The 17707-nt window shown below is 37.0% G+C and overlaps 1 long non-coding RNA gene across 1 annotated transcript; it reads right to left on the bottom strand.

Annotated features, from left to right (window-relative positions):
• Window positions 1–1825: 1825 nt before the first annotated feature.
• On the bottom strand, window positions 1826–13248 carry LOC135300136 (uncharacterized). The gene is made up of 3 exons (XR_010362020.1): window positions 13137–13248; window positions 2936–3007; window positions 1826–2148 (listed from the first exon to the last, which is right to left on the bottom strand). It is a non-coding gene; the product is annotated as an uncharacterized LOC135300136 (long non-coding RNA).
• Between the last annotated feature and the right edge of the window lie 4459 nt (window positions 13249–17707).

Consider the following 17707-nt stretch of genomic DNA (forward strand, 5'->3'; position numbering starts at 1 on the left):
GTTTGGCCACATTTACTTTTTCCTTAGAACAGAGCTGGGCAAACTTGGACGATCACGAGTGTAAAACAAGAAAATGAGTATTTGTTAGATGAAGATACTGGATCCCCAAAACTCAAGTCAAGAAATTAATAAATCTTTTTTATTTGAGTGAATATCACACTGAGCATCTTTTGTGGCTGTTTCTATGATTCAATTAATTGTTAACTGTTGTCAGCAGCCTGTTATGAAGGTGCTTGTAAAACGCCTACTAAATTGGGGGAGGTGGAATCCCCATATGGATCAGAATATTCAAATCAATCTATTTACTTATCTTGTGAATTCCTCACCTTTGAATACTGTGCTCACTGAGGAGTGAAAAATAAATATTTATGAAAACACAGGGTGTTCAACAAAGCTATTTTCTTGAGAAATTAGTTTTGTTTCTTGTGCAGAAGTTCCGATCCTTTTAATGATTTATTCAGCAAGAACTCAATGCAGATTTTGCACCCAAGTTTGAACAGTGATATTTGATACATGAAAATAATTGACTATGAGAGTTATTTAGAACCCATATTTTATTTATTGGTGCTTTTGTGACTGCCTTTGTTTCTAAGTGTTTTTAGACTCACCACATTTAATTTTATCCTGCTTTTCCTTGATTCTTTTGCTGTTATGCCAGTGATTATGTTAGTGCTGTTTGACATAACTGAGCTAAAGATGATATCTTAGTGTTCTTATGTGATTACCTTAAATATTTCCAGCAACTGCTGAGGTAACAGGAAAATAACTTCTATTGATGTTGCTTTTCTGGGATACAAGTGAAAAGATATCCAAGGAATTGATTTAAAGCTCTTAAAGAAATGTTGTTGGGTTTTGTGTTTACTAATGAATAAAAGAATAAATGAGGGCTTTTTGCCAGGCTTCTGCATGTCTTCAAAGATTTAGTATAAGATTGTGAATATTCTCTCCCAGGTGCCCATTTCCACCATGGTTCTCTGCTCCCTTTACACAGAAGGGAAAGAGAAGGTGTTTCTAGTGAGAATTAGCAGTTTTGTTCTCTGAGATGAGCAGGAAGACATGTCAGAAATCTGGAACTTTAGATAGGTTTCTAAATACCAAGCGATTAATTTGGAGGTGATAAAACTACTTTGTTCAGCACTGGGGGGGGTTTATAATCCCACTAGATTCTTTGGAGGTCTTTTAACATCAAATGTGAAACAATTTAAGAAATTTGGGTGTTTGCTGAGATTTATAAGCTCTAAAACTTCTAGTGTCTTATAGCACTCAGTCAGTGGACAGCAAGGTAGGTGAATAATACATGCAGCAAGTAAGAATTAGATATTCTACTTTACTAACAACAAAAGGAAAAGAAAATATCTGTTATATTTCTAACACCACCTCACACAACATGTTAATGAAGTTGAAGATACAGAAACCAGTTATGGACTGAAAATAATTATTTTCAGTGATAAGGAAATGATGTCCCATGATATAACCATCAGCTAAAATTCCCCATTTCTAGGCAACTGACACAGGGTGCAGGACCATGTGATTGGTAGAGTTTATTTTATGTTTGAGATGAACTCAGAAAATCTGATAGAAAGCAGAGCAGAAGTGCCTTTAGCAGCCTTGCCAGCTCACGTAGGCAGAAAGCTCAAGCTGCTGGCAGTGCTTCCATGAAACTCAGGACAAGCTGGAAAAAGGGACCAACTTGTCTGCAGTGCTTGGGGAAGGCTCAGAAGTCATGGCAGGAATATAAATTTTATGTGAGAAATTTGTAAGATGCACGTAAGTGATGCAGGTGGCAGAATAACTCAAGAGTGACTCTGAGTGTAATCATGGGTGTTAAGGAAAAGCTGCAAGAATCCAAGGCTGCTGCAGGAAGAGCCTTGAGCAGCAGCTATGACAGCCAGAGATGAGTTTAAATAAGATGCTCTCACCTGCCAGTGAAAACCTTTCCCCTTGGACTCGGGAAGAAGTGATGACAGGAGAGGCAGAGATAACAGAGGAAATGAATGAATTTGTCCTGGAATTGTGAGACTCGTTCTATCAAAGAAGGGGCAGAGTTGTCAGTAGTGTCAGTGCATTCAGGCTTAGATGAGCTTGGAGGTGCAATTCATAACATCTGTACCAATCTTCTCACCGGTTTCTTGAAGAAATCTATTGTTCCTGACAATGGCACACAAAACAATTATTTCTTAAATAAAGAAATATGTATAAAGTATCTCTTTAAAACACTGAAAAAATAGAGTGTAGGCAGCATTAGACCAATCCACCTCTGTCCTTGTCAGTGAGAAATCACCAGTAGCACAGCTCTTCCATGGAAAATTAATTCATTCTACTCTTAGCTATTATGAATGTTTTTCACCTATTGACCCTGTTCAGATTTGTCATCACCTTTTGTCATCAGGTTATTCTCTAGAACCACAAATAACCTTCTGGGAAAGGATAAAAAAACTCCAAATATTATTTTCTAATTACAATTCCAAGAATTGTCATAAATTGAGTGATTACTTGGCTTTAGGTAAACTCTTCAGATTCTTTCTGTTTTACTGGTATAAATTCAGTTTCTTCACAAACTGGCCCCAATGTTCTGCACCCCAAGCCTTGGGCAGTACCTTCTGAGCAAGCATTTAGATGTGGGGGTTTTTGTCTTAGTCCTCTCTTTCAGCCAAGCTTGTTGGGCTGCAGGGCACAGCATTCATATAGAAAATATATAAAGAAAATAGGAAGAGATGGATGGGTGGATGGATGAATAGTATTGGCTTTTATTTTGTAAGACATTGGAGGTAATTTAAATAGTAGTTGACTTCCAGAATATAATCTGTATATGTTGGACAGCTTCTGTTCAAAGTACATTTATTCAAAGCTAATACTAATGTATAAATTATACCTTAGCAAATGAAAAACCTCCACATCTTCTTCCAGTGATATAAGCGTGGGTTTATACACTCACCACCAAATGATTTTTGAGTATCTCTCAGCTGCCTGTCCTTCAGTTCTCAAGAATCCTCTTGCATCCTTGAGTCTAAAAAAAGAGAAAAGCAGTTCTGCCTCAGTTGCTGTGGCTGTCAGGATAGTTCAGAACAGGCATATTTCACACTAAAATTAGAATTATTCAATGCTATTTGCTCCTACTTCAAAATGGAAGTAGGATACACTTTGCAAGTGATTACCTGCAGTAAAAAGTATTAATCCAAATTCAACTGAAGAGGGGGACAGAGTTCCATTAGGCAAACTTACAGAAAGGCATTTCACAGCCTCTGAGATTGTTCTGAGTATTTGTGGAAATCCAAGTCAGTCAAGCCCTGAGCAGAACAGCTTGGTCTCATCCTGCCAAGCACACATACGTGGAGGGTTTATGCAGATTAATGTGTCATTTCTGGAATCCATGTTCCATGGGTGCTATAATGCTTCTCTACTCAGCAAGCACACTGCAGCTTTTAATCAAGTTTCCAATCAATTCAGCATCAAAAAATGATTGGTTAACATCTGTGGTTTTAAACTCCTTCCCCATAAAACAAGCTGTGCTGTATGACGTAGGTTCTAATCTGCTTCATCTTTATTGAACATATTTGTTCAAGCCAGGAAGAGCCATGACTAAACTTCAGGAATCTCTGTTGTCTAATGAGTGGCTGGAACCAACCCCAGAACATTTTTAGTCTCTACAGAGACAGCACTGGCCGTACACAAAGAAGCTGCAGGTAACTGTGTCCAATATTCCTACAGAACATAAAAATTAAAGACACAGTTTTTCTCTTCTCAGATTGTCTTGTCACTGTAAGCAAGGGTATTGAGAAAGATACATTCTATTTTCCATCTGGATTACTCTCATGCATTTGATTTCTGGTCATTTATAATCCAAGATAAAATTTCATGTGTTGAATAAACATGATACATTGGAGCTGACCATCATGAGCTACAGTTCAGTGTCTAGTGCTGAACACCCGAGGCAGTGAAAGAAAGAAAAGTATTTCACAATTTAGATTCTAGTTTATGTTCCTTACTGCATTTTTCTTCTCTGGCTTTCTGAGAAATAGAATTTATTGCCACAGAAGAATGGGATTCCTGCATGGTCAGCATCTTGTGAACTTTGGGAGAAGATCAGCAACTCAAGATGACTTATGCTTTCCTCCTGCTCTTCAGAGAATTTCAACTTTTTCTATGTATCAGCTAGAAGTGAAAATGCTGAAAAACTCAAAGGGGGCAATAATTCCTGATTTTACCTTTAGCCAAGTGAATTACAGTGTGGAGGACAACCAAAAACTTGATAAGTGTAAGTTTTTAGAGGAGCTGAGCATCTAGGAAGTTTCTGTAACTTTTCTGTGGATATGTCTCACATTGATGAGGAAGCATGTAGGTTTGACATGTACACTGAAAGATTTTTACTCAGGAAACCAATTAAAGCTCACTGATCTTCTAAGGGAAACCTTTCCCCAGGTTATCCTTTTTACCCTTTTGTTATCAGAAAGAAAATGTCTGAGTGTACTGAAGTTAGTGAGATTTCCACCTGCAGTAATATAAAATTACTACTGAATTATTCAGACTAGAATTGACAGTATATGATAACAACAACTATTATCACCCTGGTCTCCCTCTAATATCTTCTGCAGCCAATCTGTCATCTCCAGGAAGGCTTTTTTAAGCAGACAAAAATTATTTCTGCAAGTTCAGAAACATGACAGATATCTTCTTTCTTCCATGTAGTCTCCTCTTCCCAAAGTTTAGAATACAGTCAGGAAAGATATTTCTCATTGGAAACCATGTCTAATAGAGCTCTTTGAATTAGTTCTTGCATCAAAATCTGTAAGGATGACAGCATCATTTGAAAGAAACCTTTTAAGAAAGTTTGTGAGAACTTTATTGTTCATCAGCAAGTAAATAGATTACAGCATGAAAAATTCTCACTTATTATGTCAGATTCCATCTTGGGAAAAAGCACTTTTTGAATATATTCTGGCTTTTCAGAAATATACCACGTTTTGATTACTTACCAACTTGTTACACAGTCTTCTATAAAAAGGCACAGGGATATTAAAGAAATATAAGCATTGAGAGATTAAAGGAGGTATTCTCATAGTTTATACTTGATTTGGAAATATTTTTTTTTTTATTTACACAGTGGTATTAAGAATAAAAGAAGTCTGGAGAAGTGTATACATCCTCTATGGTGTAATCTCAAAGATACCTCAAGTCCATCTAAAAATGCAGCACTACTGTGTGAAATCTGATCATACATTTATACAATTACGTCATTACTTGACCTAAAAGGTTTAAGGACTGTGGAAAATGACAGAATGACAGTCACATTTCACAGACCCATTCTTTCAGATAATCTATAGACAGTGGCACACATCTTGTGTGGCTATTATTGGTCACTTACTTTTCCCTTCAATTAACATGGACTGGTAAAAAAAATGGGTTTTCCTTAAAAGAGCAGTCTATGAGTGGATTCTTTTTTTAATCATAATCTTGTTCTTTCTCTCAAGGTATTCTTATAACCTGTCACAGTGAGAAACACAATTTAAAGACAAAATTAAATTTATTAGCAGGTAAAATCCATTACATGCTTAGCTGAGGTAAGAAATATGGAGCAGATGGGTTGAGATTTTCCAACACTGAAAATTCAGATTGTGAAATGAGCTTTCCAGATGGTCACTACACATTTATTTTGGTCATTTTTATGTAATGACAATACCCATTTAATAGTGATGGTTCTGTAGCTAAAAAAAGAACACATTCATTTGCTGTATATAATCCAATCATCAAGACTGACATGCTTTCAGAAAGCTGTTAACAATATAAGAAATTTATCCCATACACTTAAAATAAATGGTATTTCTGTGTGAATAAGAAAATATTGAAACTGAAGTAGGGAAGAGTCTTGGGATATGGGACAGATTTATGCAAGATCAAGTCCAGTGTAGAAGCTCAAAATTTTCTGGCTGCTCTTCACATGCTGCCCAGACCTTGTATTTACCATATCAACTTGAGAGATCTGCTTTCATTGACAACCTAATCTACTCAGCTAAATTCAGTCAGTCCTAATTAATGATGTCCTGGGACCTAAACACAGCAAACTACTCTACAGCCAGTCAATTTAGATGGTGCACAATGTTTGCCATGTTCAAAGCATGGTACAGACAGAAAAGGCTACCAGGGACACTTCTCCCAAACCAAAGCGTTGATGTTACTTCCATTTTGTGGCTTCTTCAAATCTCTGCTATCAGTAAGAAAGAGTCATAGAATGGATGGGTTGGAAGGTGCCTTAAAGGCCACATCATTCCAGCCCCCCCAGCAGACACCTCCCACCAGGCCAGGTTGATGTGAGTGGCCCCCACTCCGCTAAGAAATACCATAAAAAAAGATTTATCTATGGAAACACCCTTATTTTCCTCGAAGATCTCTTTGCTACATGGACATTTATCAGAGCCATGCTTTAATTCTCATGCTTTAATTATTGTGAGCCTTTTGCATAATGTTAGCCAGAAAATTTTATTTATGGATTCCTGAATCTACCACAAGCATTTAATTTGAAATATAGGGCATCATTTAGAAGCTAGTGAAACACAAATGTAATTAGATAAAATTATAACATAGGCCTTGGTTCTCTTAACCTCCTTATTTCAATAAATAAGCAACCAGCTGACCAACCAACCAAATAAATATATAAATACATTTTTAGTTTATTTGTCTACCAAATATATATATTTGCTTTTTTTTTAATCTCTTGCTAACATGATAGTTTAAGGATGCTTTTTGTCCAAAATTTTAAGCCAACATGGAACAATTTAGCAATTAGGTTTAAATGAAAAATTACAGCACACAGAGGGACCTTATTTTCCTCTCTTCGAAACTAAGAGAAAACAGGAAAGTCAACACTGGCAATGAAACTGTCCTAGAGTACCGAACCTTAAGACTTTTTCTGTTTCATTCGGCAGATTTTTTTTTACACTGGATTGTGAGGGAAAGACAATCAATTCAAATAAACCTCAGAATGGCTGACCATATTTAGTTTTCACACATTATTTTCAATGCTTTAATGTCATGGGTGTAACTGAAAAAACAAACTTTTTTCATTTTGTAGATAAGAAAGCTGAAAAGGCAGAAAACAAAATTATTTGTTCAAAGCCATACAAACTGATATTGATAGAGTCAGGAGTAAAATCCATGTCTCCTGGTTGTTATTCTGATGCAGCAGTGACCAGATTATGTTGTTTCATTTCTCCTTGTGCTGTTCTGCAGTCTGACCTCTGGAGCCAATACAGACACAACGTGGCATTTGCTAATCTAAAGACTCTCAGGAGAGGAAGGAAATGTGACAGCAGATATTAGACAGAGTGCAGGCAAACACACTGCAAATAGAGACACAGGTTTTGTGTGGAGTTATAGAAGCTATTTTAAGTAAATCTGGCTGAGTCATTACTTTCATTACTCACTCAAAGAAGCAGAAGTCCAAACTGAAAGAATTTGGACAATGTACCTCTCTGGAGGAGGTTTGCCTTCATATGTCCCGTGTTATCTAATATGCATTGTATTTTCTGTAAAGAGAGAAGACTGGTGTAGCCAAAGCAGAGGACTGTGACAATTTCAAACTAAAAATTCCTTAATCAGGTAAAAGAAAATTTAGCTGGCCTTGAACCCAGATATAAACACACTAAAATAGTCTAAGAGCATACCAACAACATACGATTTTTTTTATCTGTAAGGCCCTTCCAGCATCTGAGCAATGTGATGACTAAAGGTATAAAACTTGAAGACACCCACATGATAAAAAAGGTGCCAAATAAAGAACAAGGTAAGTACAAGGTGGCCAAGCCATCCTGCTCAATACACATAAAGGATAACTGGCAAAATTGAGAACAAGTTTAGCACTGAGAAGAGCAGAGGAGCTCTCCCTGCTCTGTCTGGGAAGACTGAAATAGGCAAGTAGTATAAAAAACAGGTAGGGAAAGGAAAGAAAAAATACCTACCACAGAAAAACCAAAACAAAACTATAAAACTAAACCAAGAGGAAAAGGTTTGATTGTGATCTAAAAGATTTCAGGCAACACTTGACATGAACTCAGATTTCTTGACCACAGCAGCTTTTAAAAATGTGTTGAAGCTATGGTTTACTTGGTGTCCCAGTGATGAAATACAATGTCCTTCTTAAAGACAGGTGATGTTTTAAGGGGTTTCTTGCTGAGCTTTGGTATTATAAATCCTTCTGATCATTATTGTGAATGTTCCTAGGCAGTCACTCCATGAGTGTGACTCAGCATCAGATTCCCTGCTGAATCAACCTAAAGGAAACTGCTTAACTGTCCCTACAGCTGGATCTCATAAATCATGTATTTGTCTTTTTTTTTTTTCCTGTGGCAAGTTACCTTGTATATGTGTAGTTTACCATATAAAATTTCTAGAAGACTTCAGGTGATGGACAAGAAAAAGGTTCACAACCGTTTTATTAGTTGGGAACATCAATCTTGGCAGCAGAGCATGTACTTACTTCACTAAACTGTTCTTGTTGTACAGGGGCTGTCTGCAAAGCCCTGAACTGCCCTTAACTCTTGATGGTTATTGCATGCTCTGAGTTACTGGTGTAAAGATGCATCCTGCCCAAAGAGAGGAAAGAGTTTTGTTGCAATATCAGAAGTGACTAGTGAAGTACTAAACCAAGCTTAAGGTACATTTTTTCTATGCATTTAGGTTTCTTTCACCTCTATATATTGCAAAGATTTTAAAATAATTTTATCTGTGGTGCTGTTTCAAAATTACCTGAAACCAATTAAAATCTGCTCTTTTTACTCACACAGGCTTAGGTTCAATCTCTATACAGGAATTAACTGTTGCCATCTTACAAGAAATGGGAAAACATTAGTTGGACCATGAAAATGGATGGGCATCTTGACTTTTTATCTGGTGGAAAAGTATATTTTCTTTATTTAAAAATTCCAGTTTAATTGTTTCTTGTTTCTTTTGTTCATCCTTCACAGAGACAAAACACACAGTCATCACACCTGTATTTATCAGCTGGTAAAACTGTGCGTTCTTTTAGCACATTGACTATGGTCATAAAGTACCTTTATAAACATACATCAGTGTGTTTACCAGCTGGGTTATGCACTGTTTTTTCACTGACCAGATACTGTTACATTAACAATATCTGCAATCTATGTTTCATTTTAAAATGTATAACAAAAGTCTGACAGTAACACATCACTGCAATGGAAAAAGCATCCACTTTTCTTTTGTTCATTGAGCATCTTTAAATTTGACCATCTTTAAATTTGACCAGGTAAATCAATCAGTAATATCTCTTTTTCCTGTTTGAATATTTGACTCCCTGTTCAATTTCTCTTTCTGTAGGTGTCTGATTCAGGTATTAGCTGAGTGTCAGCGATTTAGAAGCTCAATGGCTTGATATACAAAGAAGATGAAAGGTTCCCTTTGAGTAGCCAGCAGAATTTACAGAAGTAGCTTAATAAATTGTTATTACAGTCCTGCTGAGAATCAGCAAACTTCCTGGAGAGACAATGCTGATCACATGAAACCTGAAGAGGAAAAAAAAAAAGAAATCTATCCATTCAAGGGACAAGTCACTGCAATTTTTATTGTTATTGCCATTCTGACAATATCTCAAGTGACGTGCAAGTGTGATGCATTTGCACACCTTGGTGGAAGCAGGTTATGGCTATGTGTTCTTTTTTATAAAATTTCTTTATGAGCGAATGGTGTTATGTACTGTATGCAGTGTTTCTGAGTATATAAAAGGAGAAAACATAATGTATTTTCCTCGGAAAATAGAATTTATGTGCTGCAAATGCCTGATATGAAGGAAAGGCTTTGTGAGGGATTACTGTCAATACTGCCTGTTTATGAATCAAAACCTATTCAGCAATCGTAAGCAGCTGGAAGCTGAACATCTGGGCCAAGAGTCAGCAGAAAATTTTGCTACCTCTAGATATTGTCTTTGTGGGGGATCAGTTTATCTAGGTTGAAATACGGGCCAGCTGTGAAAAGCCAAATGGAGAAATAAACTTCCCTCAATGGAGCAAGGACAGCAAAGCTGGCATGAATGGAAGCACAGAATCTGCTCCTCAAGAACTATTCCCTTCCCTAAAACAGTATGCATAGGTAGAGAGAGAGAGAACTTGCATTTCTCCTCTGTGGGATACTCCAGTGTCTCATAGGCATGAAGAAAGGGAAAACAACTCCCTCAGGTAATGATCTATAGCTGTGGGTTTTATCCTCCCAGGTGCAGACTCAAACTGGGATTTTAGGAAATTGCAGAAGAGACATCCAGCTTTGCTTGCAAAAGGAGGATGTGACTGAGTGGGTTTGGTCAGGAGATTATTTTACCATGAATACAAAGTAATTTCTCCCCTAATTTCTAATATGTATGCTAAGGAGTTGATGGTTTCCAGGTTGTACATGGATGTGCCTCTTTTCTCTCTGTAAAAATGTGCAACAAAGTAATTTCAAGCTTTTCTCTTGAATTTTATATGCTTTCAACTAGACCTTTTAAAGGGAGTATAACAGAGCTCTTAGGGCAGTAATTAATTCTTCCTTTTACTTTAAAGAAAAGAATGTGACAAAAGGCTGCAATGGGAAGTGGGATGTCTCCAGGACCAGGACTAACTGCTAGAATCTGATGTGCTCTCCATCAACACAGCCATGGTATGACCAAGGTTATCTACTAAAACCAAGGTCTTAATTTTGGCAAGCAGAACTTTGTTTGACAAGCCTAAAACACTAAAACTGACATTTTTGCATGCTAAATGTCCAAGCTAGGCTAAAAATATTTTGGAAGATTTCAGCCAAGACAGCCCATCTTGCCACTAATCATTTGAAAGCTATGCTATCAAAGCACATTTCATCCTCAGGATATCAGGCAGAGAATAAAAAAGCACATGGATCTACACAGTAAAGGCAAATCTCCCTACTGACCCTTGTTGAGGGCATGAGTGTTTCTCCACATAATGCAATTTTTATTTTCAGTTTACTTAGTGGAAAATGGCTCTAGGAAAAATATAGGAACAAAAGACAACATAAATTTTAATGTTCCTTAGCTTTTGTGCACTCAGCTTTGCAACCTTATTTCAGGAAATTAATGGAATTGTTCTTCGGTGTGATTATTTATTTGTAATAAGGTTGTGCAAGAGTTTATAAATTGTAATGTTAGTAAACAAGACTTACATTCCTGGCCTGGGAAAAACAGGCTTTTATATTAACAGCTAGTGTTGCAACATTTTGTTGTTCCTTCATGTTCATGAAGTCATTTTTCTTTACAGCCTCTACAACACCAAATGGTTCTGTCATTAAGCTCTTCACAGAAATTTACTGTGATTTTATTGAAATGGAAAAGAGACAGTGCTTTGAGACTTTAAAGGATTTCTTAATGCACTTCACTAATTTCTGCTTTATTTGAAAGCTGCTCTTCAATATTAACACAGCTTCCCCTGCCTGAAATAATTCCTGTTATTGCCACCTCTATCCCCAGCCATAGAATGGGTCTGCTGGCTTGTCAGATTTAATCTCTAAAAAGAAGCAAAGTAATCAAAATCTGTCAAAAATATATGTGCATTAACATCTGATTTAGCCCATGAAGACAAGGAATGGAGTGTGAAGAGTATGGCTGAATAGCCTAATGAAATTTTAATGGAACTTCAGTTCTGTTTATTTGATCTGTATTTGTCACAAAGTTTATTTCTTTCGTTGTTTCAAAAATTGTCAGTGCTTGACAGAATTCTGACCATACTATCATACTACCCAGAGCAATTCAACTGCATAGGCCTCAGCCTTTGCAATTTTGCCTCTCTCCAAGGGAAAAAAAATAAATAATAAAACTGCCGCATAATATGTGATGAGGGGAAAAACACAAAATAGAATTTTACATACTACTAATACTGGAATTTCATGTTCTGGGAAGACACTGGGGTGACCACAGTGAAGGGAAAAAAATAGCTTACTCAGGTCAATCTATTTCTGTTGTTATTTCCAGTTGTATTTCTAACACACAGAAAGTTTTCAACCATGGCTCATTATTTTATGCCAGGCCTGGATATTTCTGCTTCAAGTAACTTCTTGCCTAAATCCATGAAGAGCTCACAGGAAATGTAATAAAAACTGAAAACAGAAGGCACAGAATATCAACAACTAATGATCAAAAAGTCTAGATTAGTTCTGTACCAGACCACAGGAGGAAAACATTGCTCTACCAAAAATCCAATGTGGTTTGGTGCCTTGAATAAGATAGAAAAGATAACATCAGTGCCCACACTGAATCACTAAAACTTGTTCTATAAATATGTCTTTTTAAAACTAGAGCCTAAATAGTCACCTGCTTTGTTTCATGTTTTACAGCATCTTTACAATAAAATAGTACCTCTGTGTTATACTCTCACAGATAAAGGGCAGAAAGACTGAGATTTTGCAATATTTCATATAAGTACAGAATTAAACACCTTTTTGTATTGACACAAATTCTTGAAATTGAAAGTTTGGCTGTAGTATTTTTCTGAAAGCAGGCAAAAGAACAAAATCTGCAGATTTGTTAACATCTTGACACTTAAGTCTACTTAGAAATATGAATATTGAAATGCTGTAATGCTTCTGGATCTAATCCTCATTTGGAGAACTTTTAAAAATGTTTCTAAATGTCTTTCTAAATTCTGGGATAGAAATTTGCACACAGGGTCACATGCTTTGTATTTCAGGTCCTTTTGCCATCCTCGGATCTTAGTTTAGTGAAAAGAAAAAAAATTATAAACGAAAGATTATTTGGATGCTTTGCTCATTCAACTGTAATCCACTTTGCTTTTATTTGATTTATTCTATCCTATAAAAGGAAACAATTTCAAAGAAGAAAAAAACCAAAACCCACCTAACCAACCGACCAACCAACCAAAAAAAAAAAAAAAAGGGTTGAAAGAACTGAGATTCTAATGAATCTCTTCCAAGTGAGCAGAAGTCCAAAGAAAAAATGTTGTCTTGTCAAGTGGAAAGAAGAGGATAGATTCAGATGACTCTTCACAGAAAGGAGTTTTAGATTAGAACTTTGTAATTAGTAACCTTACTGTAGTTCAATAATCAATGCCAGAAATAGCAATTAAACGGAGAATAATGACAATGGTTAAAGAAAGTTTTTGCGACAAAAATTATATTGGACTTGCCTTTTGTTGCTGAACCTGGACAGTTGCATCAGGATTCCCAAAAGCTTCTTCTGCTGGTACTCCCTGAAATGTGGATCAACAGCTTCCATGTCCATGGGGTAATTATGACTGTCAGGAGAAGGAGAAAAAATTATTCCTGCCCCAGGCACAGATGTGTGTGATTTTCATTCATGACTAGAGGAATCAGAGGGGCTTTTTCAAACCACAAGGGCACATCCAGGTGGGACAGGCCAGACTTTCTAACAGAATTTATTTTGCGAGAATAGTAATTTAGATCCAACAAATAGCTCAGTCACAGGACCTCCAAAATAGCTTTACTTCCAGTGAGAGTGCTTCCCTCACCTTTGTGGCCCTGGCCTCAGCTTGGTAGCCCACTTCGGACACTGCTAGGTACAAGGAACAAAGCACAGATTGGTGTGCTTGAAGTTTCATCTTGTCTTAGGCAATCTCAGAAATAACACATGAAAAAGTCTATAGAGCTTTCAGGAAATCCTAATATATAAAAATATTGCATGAAAAACCAATAGGTTTGAAGGAAGCTGGGGTTTGCTCTGCTCTTTCTTTGCTTTCTTCACATGACTGGTTTGGGAAGCAAATAACCCAAGACTGGCCAATTCTGTCCTACCCGAACACAAACCACTCTGTAGATTCATTAGAGCAGCTGTAAGGGAGAGGGACTGAGTGACTTCTCTTAAACCCCAAAAGCAAAATATTCCAAGCTTTTATAAAAGGAGAACTGTCTTTCTGTGTCAGAGCAATCGGGGTTCCATCCCTCCTGCCTGACATCAGAGGAGTTCAAGGAGATGCAGTATTTTGGCAGGGTCTATGAATTCAGCACAGACATATGGCTCAAAAAGACTTTTCCAAACTGGCTTTGGACATTCTCCAAAGGCAGCTCCAGCAGAGATCAAGGTCTGACAGAGCCCAAAGCTTGTCTCAGAGACAATTCTTAGAAAAGCATGAGGTCCAGGGACAAATAGCCAAGGAGTGTGCCCATGATCAGTGTCCCTTATTGCTGCCACCAGGCCCAGCTGCCTCAGTCCTTGGGCAGACAGCCCTCATTCCTAGACAACACCAAAATTGGACAAAAAATTGAGTGGGATTCTTTCTTGGCTAAGGACAAGTGCTGACAGGGTGTCAGTAATTTGGAAGACAAGAAAAATGATTTTTAAGCACTACCAGTATTTGGTCTCAGTACATCAGCACCCTACCTGTGGCTCCTCGGCAGGGATTCTGCAAAGCAGGAGGGGACAGGAGTTCTCTCAGGAAAGGCTTTTAGGTGACCACAGACTGCTAAACACAGGACATTGGGAGGGGACACAGCCAGGACAGGTGACAAGGGACATTACAAACACAGGGCCTCATGCTCAGCATATAAAGCCAGGGGAATAAGAAGGAAAGAGGCACATTAAGAGTGACAGCTGAACACCTGCCTGCCCATGGGAATAAGGGAATTAATTCCTTGCTTTGCTTTGCTTGTGGGCATGACTTTTGCTTTATCTATTAAACTGTCTTCATCCCAACCCATGAGTTTCTCACTTTTCTGATTCTCTCCCCCATCCCATGTGGGAGAGTGACTGAGGGCCTGCGTGGGGCTTCGTTGCCAGCTGAGGTTAGACCACAGCACCCTTGTAGATATTATTTTATTATGGTGATATGTTTTAATAGTCCAGACAAGAAGCAAGAAAAGCTATCTTGGTGCTATAAATTGGACAGATTAGCTGTAATGTTATATTTAGTATCGCACAAAATAGATGTGCTGGCTGCTTCACTCAGACAAGGAACATTTTCTCTTTCTTTTTAGTGGGCAACAAATCATCAGCCTAGAACTGTGCTTTGTGTTCTTAAAATCCTTATTTAATTTCTTTTTAACTTTCTTTCTTTTTGTGGACTCCTTTTTGCAGACATCACACATACTCTTGTGATGACTTAACCATGATTAAGGACCAAATTCCCACTCAGCTTCTCACATAGAAACTAATCATCAGAACAGGGGAGAAAAAAGGATGAGAAAGCTCAGGAGTTGAGATAAACAGAGGTTTGAGAAAGTTATCAGCATTTGAACGCTCTGCCCAGGGAAGTGGCTGAATCCTTGTCCCTGGAGGAATTTAAAAAATGTGTAAATGTGGCACTTGTGAACATGATTTACTGATGGGCTTGGCTAAAGTTTGCCATAATGATCTTAAAGGTTTTTTGCAACCCAAATTATTCTGTGATTCTAATTTGTTGCAAATTAAACTAGATTTGGGTAGTGAGGAAAAAAAAGCTACTGCCTTTTCTCTTCCAAGTGTAACTTCATTCTCTTGCTCCCTGACTGATAGCAAATAATATGTATTTATAACTTTATTGAGTCTTTCAAATCATAGGATGGTTTGGCTTGGGAGGGACCTTAAAGACCAAATTCCAACCCCCTGCCATGGGCAGGGACATTTTCCCCTTGGCTCATAAACCCATCCAGCCTGGTCCTGAACACAGGCAGGAGCATTCCATAGGGAAAACAAAACTGTTGGGGCTCTTCTGCTGTTTGTTTGAGGGCCTTTGGCATTTGTTTTGTTGTTGTTTGGTGTAGGTTTTGTTTATTTGTTTTTGGTTTTGTGGTTTTGTTTTGGTTTTTTGGTTTTGTTTTTTTTTTTTTTTGTTGTTGTTGTTGTTTGTTTTTAGAATTTGGTGGTTTGGTTGGGGTTTTTTTGTTGTTCTTTGAGGGGTGTTGTGTTTGGCTGGTTTTTTTTGGTTGGTTGGTTGGTTGGTTGGTTGGTTGGTTGGTTGGTTGGATTGGTTTGGTTGGTTTTGTTGGGGGTTGGTTAGTTTCTGGTATTTTTTGCTTGTTTTGATTTGTTTTGGGTTCCTTGAATCTTGTTTTGGGTTTTTGTTTTGTTTGTTTTTCTTTTTCTTGATTAGCTGGCACAATTGTTTCCACTGACCAATTCTGAAGCAGTCTGTGTTGTAGAAGTGGAGAGCTGTTCTCCCTGTGCTTCTTCCACTGTGCCTTAAATTATAATTTTGGATTTATTAGTGGAACATTGAGGATTGTTCGATGTCACAAGGGCTAACCTCTATGTTCCTGCCTGATTTAGGGTCTTTGCTATGATACAAAATGGGGAAAAAATTTTGGTTATGAGGTCTGACTTGGGCATTTGTGATGTGGGGCTGCTTTAGGTGATTTTGATTTTCCAGTCTGACATGATAATTTGAGATTAAAACTAAATTAGTGCTGGGTTTTTAAAACTGGGAAAAATCATTGCTAGACTGTTAAATTTAACATCCTGAAGCCTTATGCTTCAAACTTATTGATTAGCCTGCATTACTTTATTATTTTTTCCTGCAAGTTCTTTTATACCTTATTGAGTCAATTATCTTCCAGGTGGGAAACTGAACTGTCTGGGATATAATAAATCTCTAGGTTGTCATTCTGATCAGTGTAAAATTAATTTATAATGTACACTGCATAGAAGAGGCTCAAAGAGGTTTGTAGCAATGTCACTTCTGAATGTTGTGCTAAATCCTTTTCCTTCCCTGTGTAATACCTGAAGGAATTTGGCCCTTGAGGTTCTGTATTTAGAGGCTGTGTCTGGGTTGGGCCATGTAGCAATGTGTGCATTTGCAAATTTGTGTGCAACATCATAATTTTTAATCTTAAAAATGCCATTTTCTACCAAAAAGGTAATGAAATCTGTTTTATGGTGTACAGAGTCAAAGGGTAGCAAGGGAAAAATTTGGTTCTGTTTCTTTTTCACTTCATAAGTATGAATGTAAAAAATAGAACTTAAACTTCATGTGGTATTCTGTGAAGTCTGTATTTCCTGAAATGCATGAGTAAAATTTTTAGATTTTTGCTTTTTCACTTTCCATTTAATATATGTATATATGTGTGTTAACTGGAAGTAATTCCTAATTTTCTGAAAGCCAGAGAACTGTCAGGAGGTAAAAAAAAGATGCATTATTTAAAAAAAAAAAAACCCAAATACAACCTGGGTTAAAAAAAAGTATGAAAAGCCTAACATTTTACACTAAAAACTAAGGGATTTTTTGCTAAGTCTCACAAAAATAATGCATGTCAGTAATGTTTAGTTTTCTAATATTGGTTTGTTAGAAAACTCATTATTTTTCAGTTCTGGATTCCAGAATGGATCCAGATTGCAATGTACCAATATAAAACAAGTTCTGCAAGATTTTCATTCTTGGCTTGGGACAGGGAGACAATACATGGAAAGTAATTTTTCTAGTGAAATACAGAATGTTTTTCAAATTTTGCAGGTTTGTGTTTAGGCAAGGCATTCAGCCAGGAGTAGAAAACTGAAGCAAACCGGTTGTGTATCTTAAGTTTCATAATTACCTAAAATTTACCTTTGTGCTTTCAAAAGGATTTGTTTGATGAGTTATCAGTAACCTGAATTTTGCTAAATAATGCAACAAAAGGGCAGATTTCTTGAGTTGACTTCCAATACTTCAGGAAGATAATTCACAATTGTCAAATCTTCTGCGACTGTAGTTAAAATTAAGGCTGGATCAAGGGCATTGCCTTTGTTGGGACAAATGTTTTATTGCAAAGCAAATTTGGACAACAAGACTTT

The sequence above is a fragment of the Passer domesticus genome, chromosome 4, assembly GCF_036417665.1.
Source record: "Passer domesticus isolate bPasDom1 chromosome 4, bPasDom1.hap1, whole genome shotgun sequence".
NCBI classification, from domain to species: Eukaryota; Metazoa; Chordata; class Aves; order Passeriformes; family Passeridae; genus Passer; species Passer domesticus.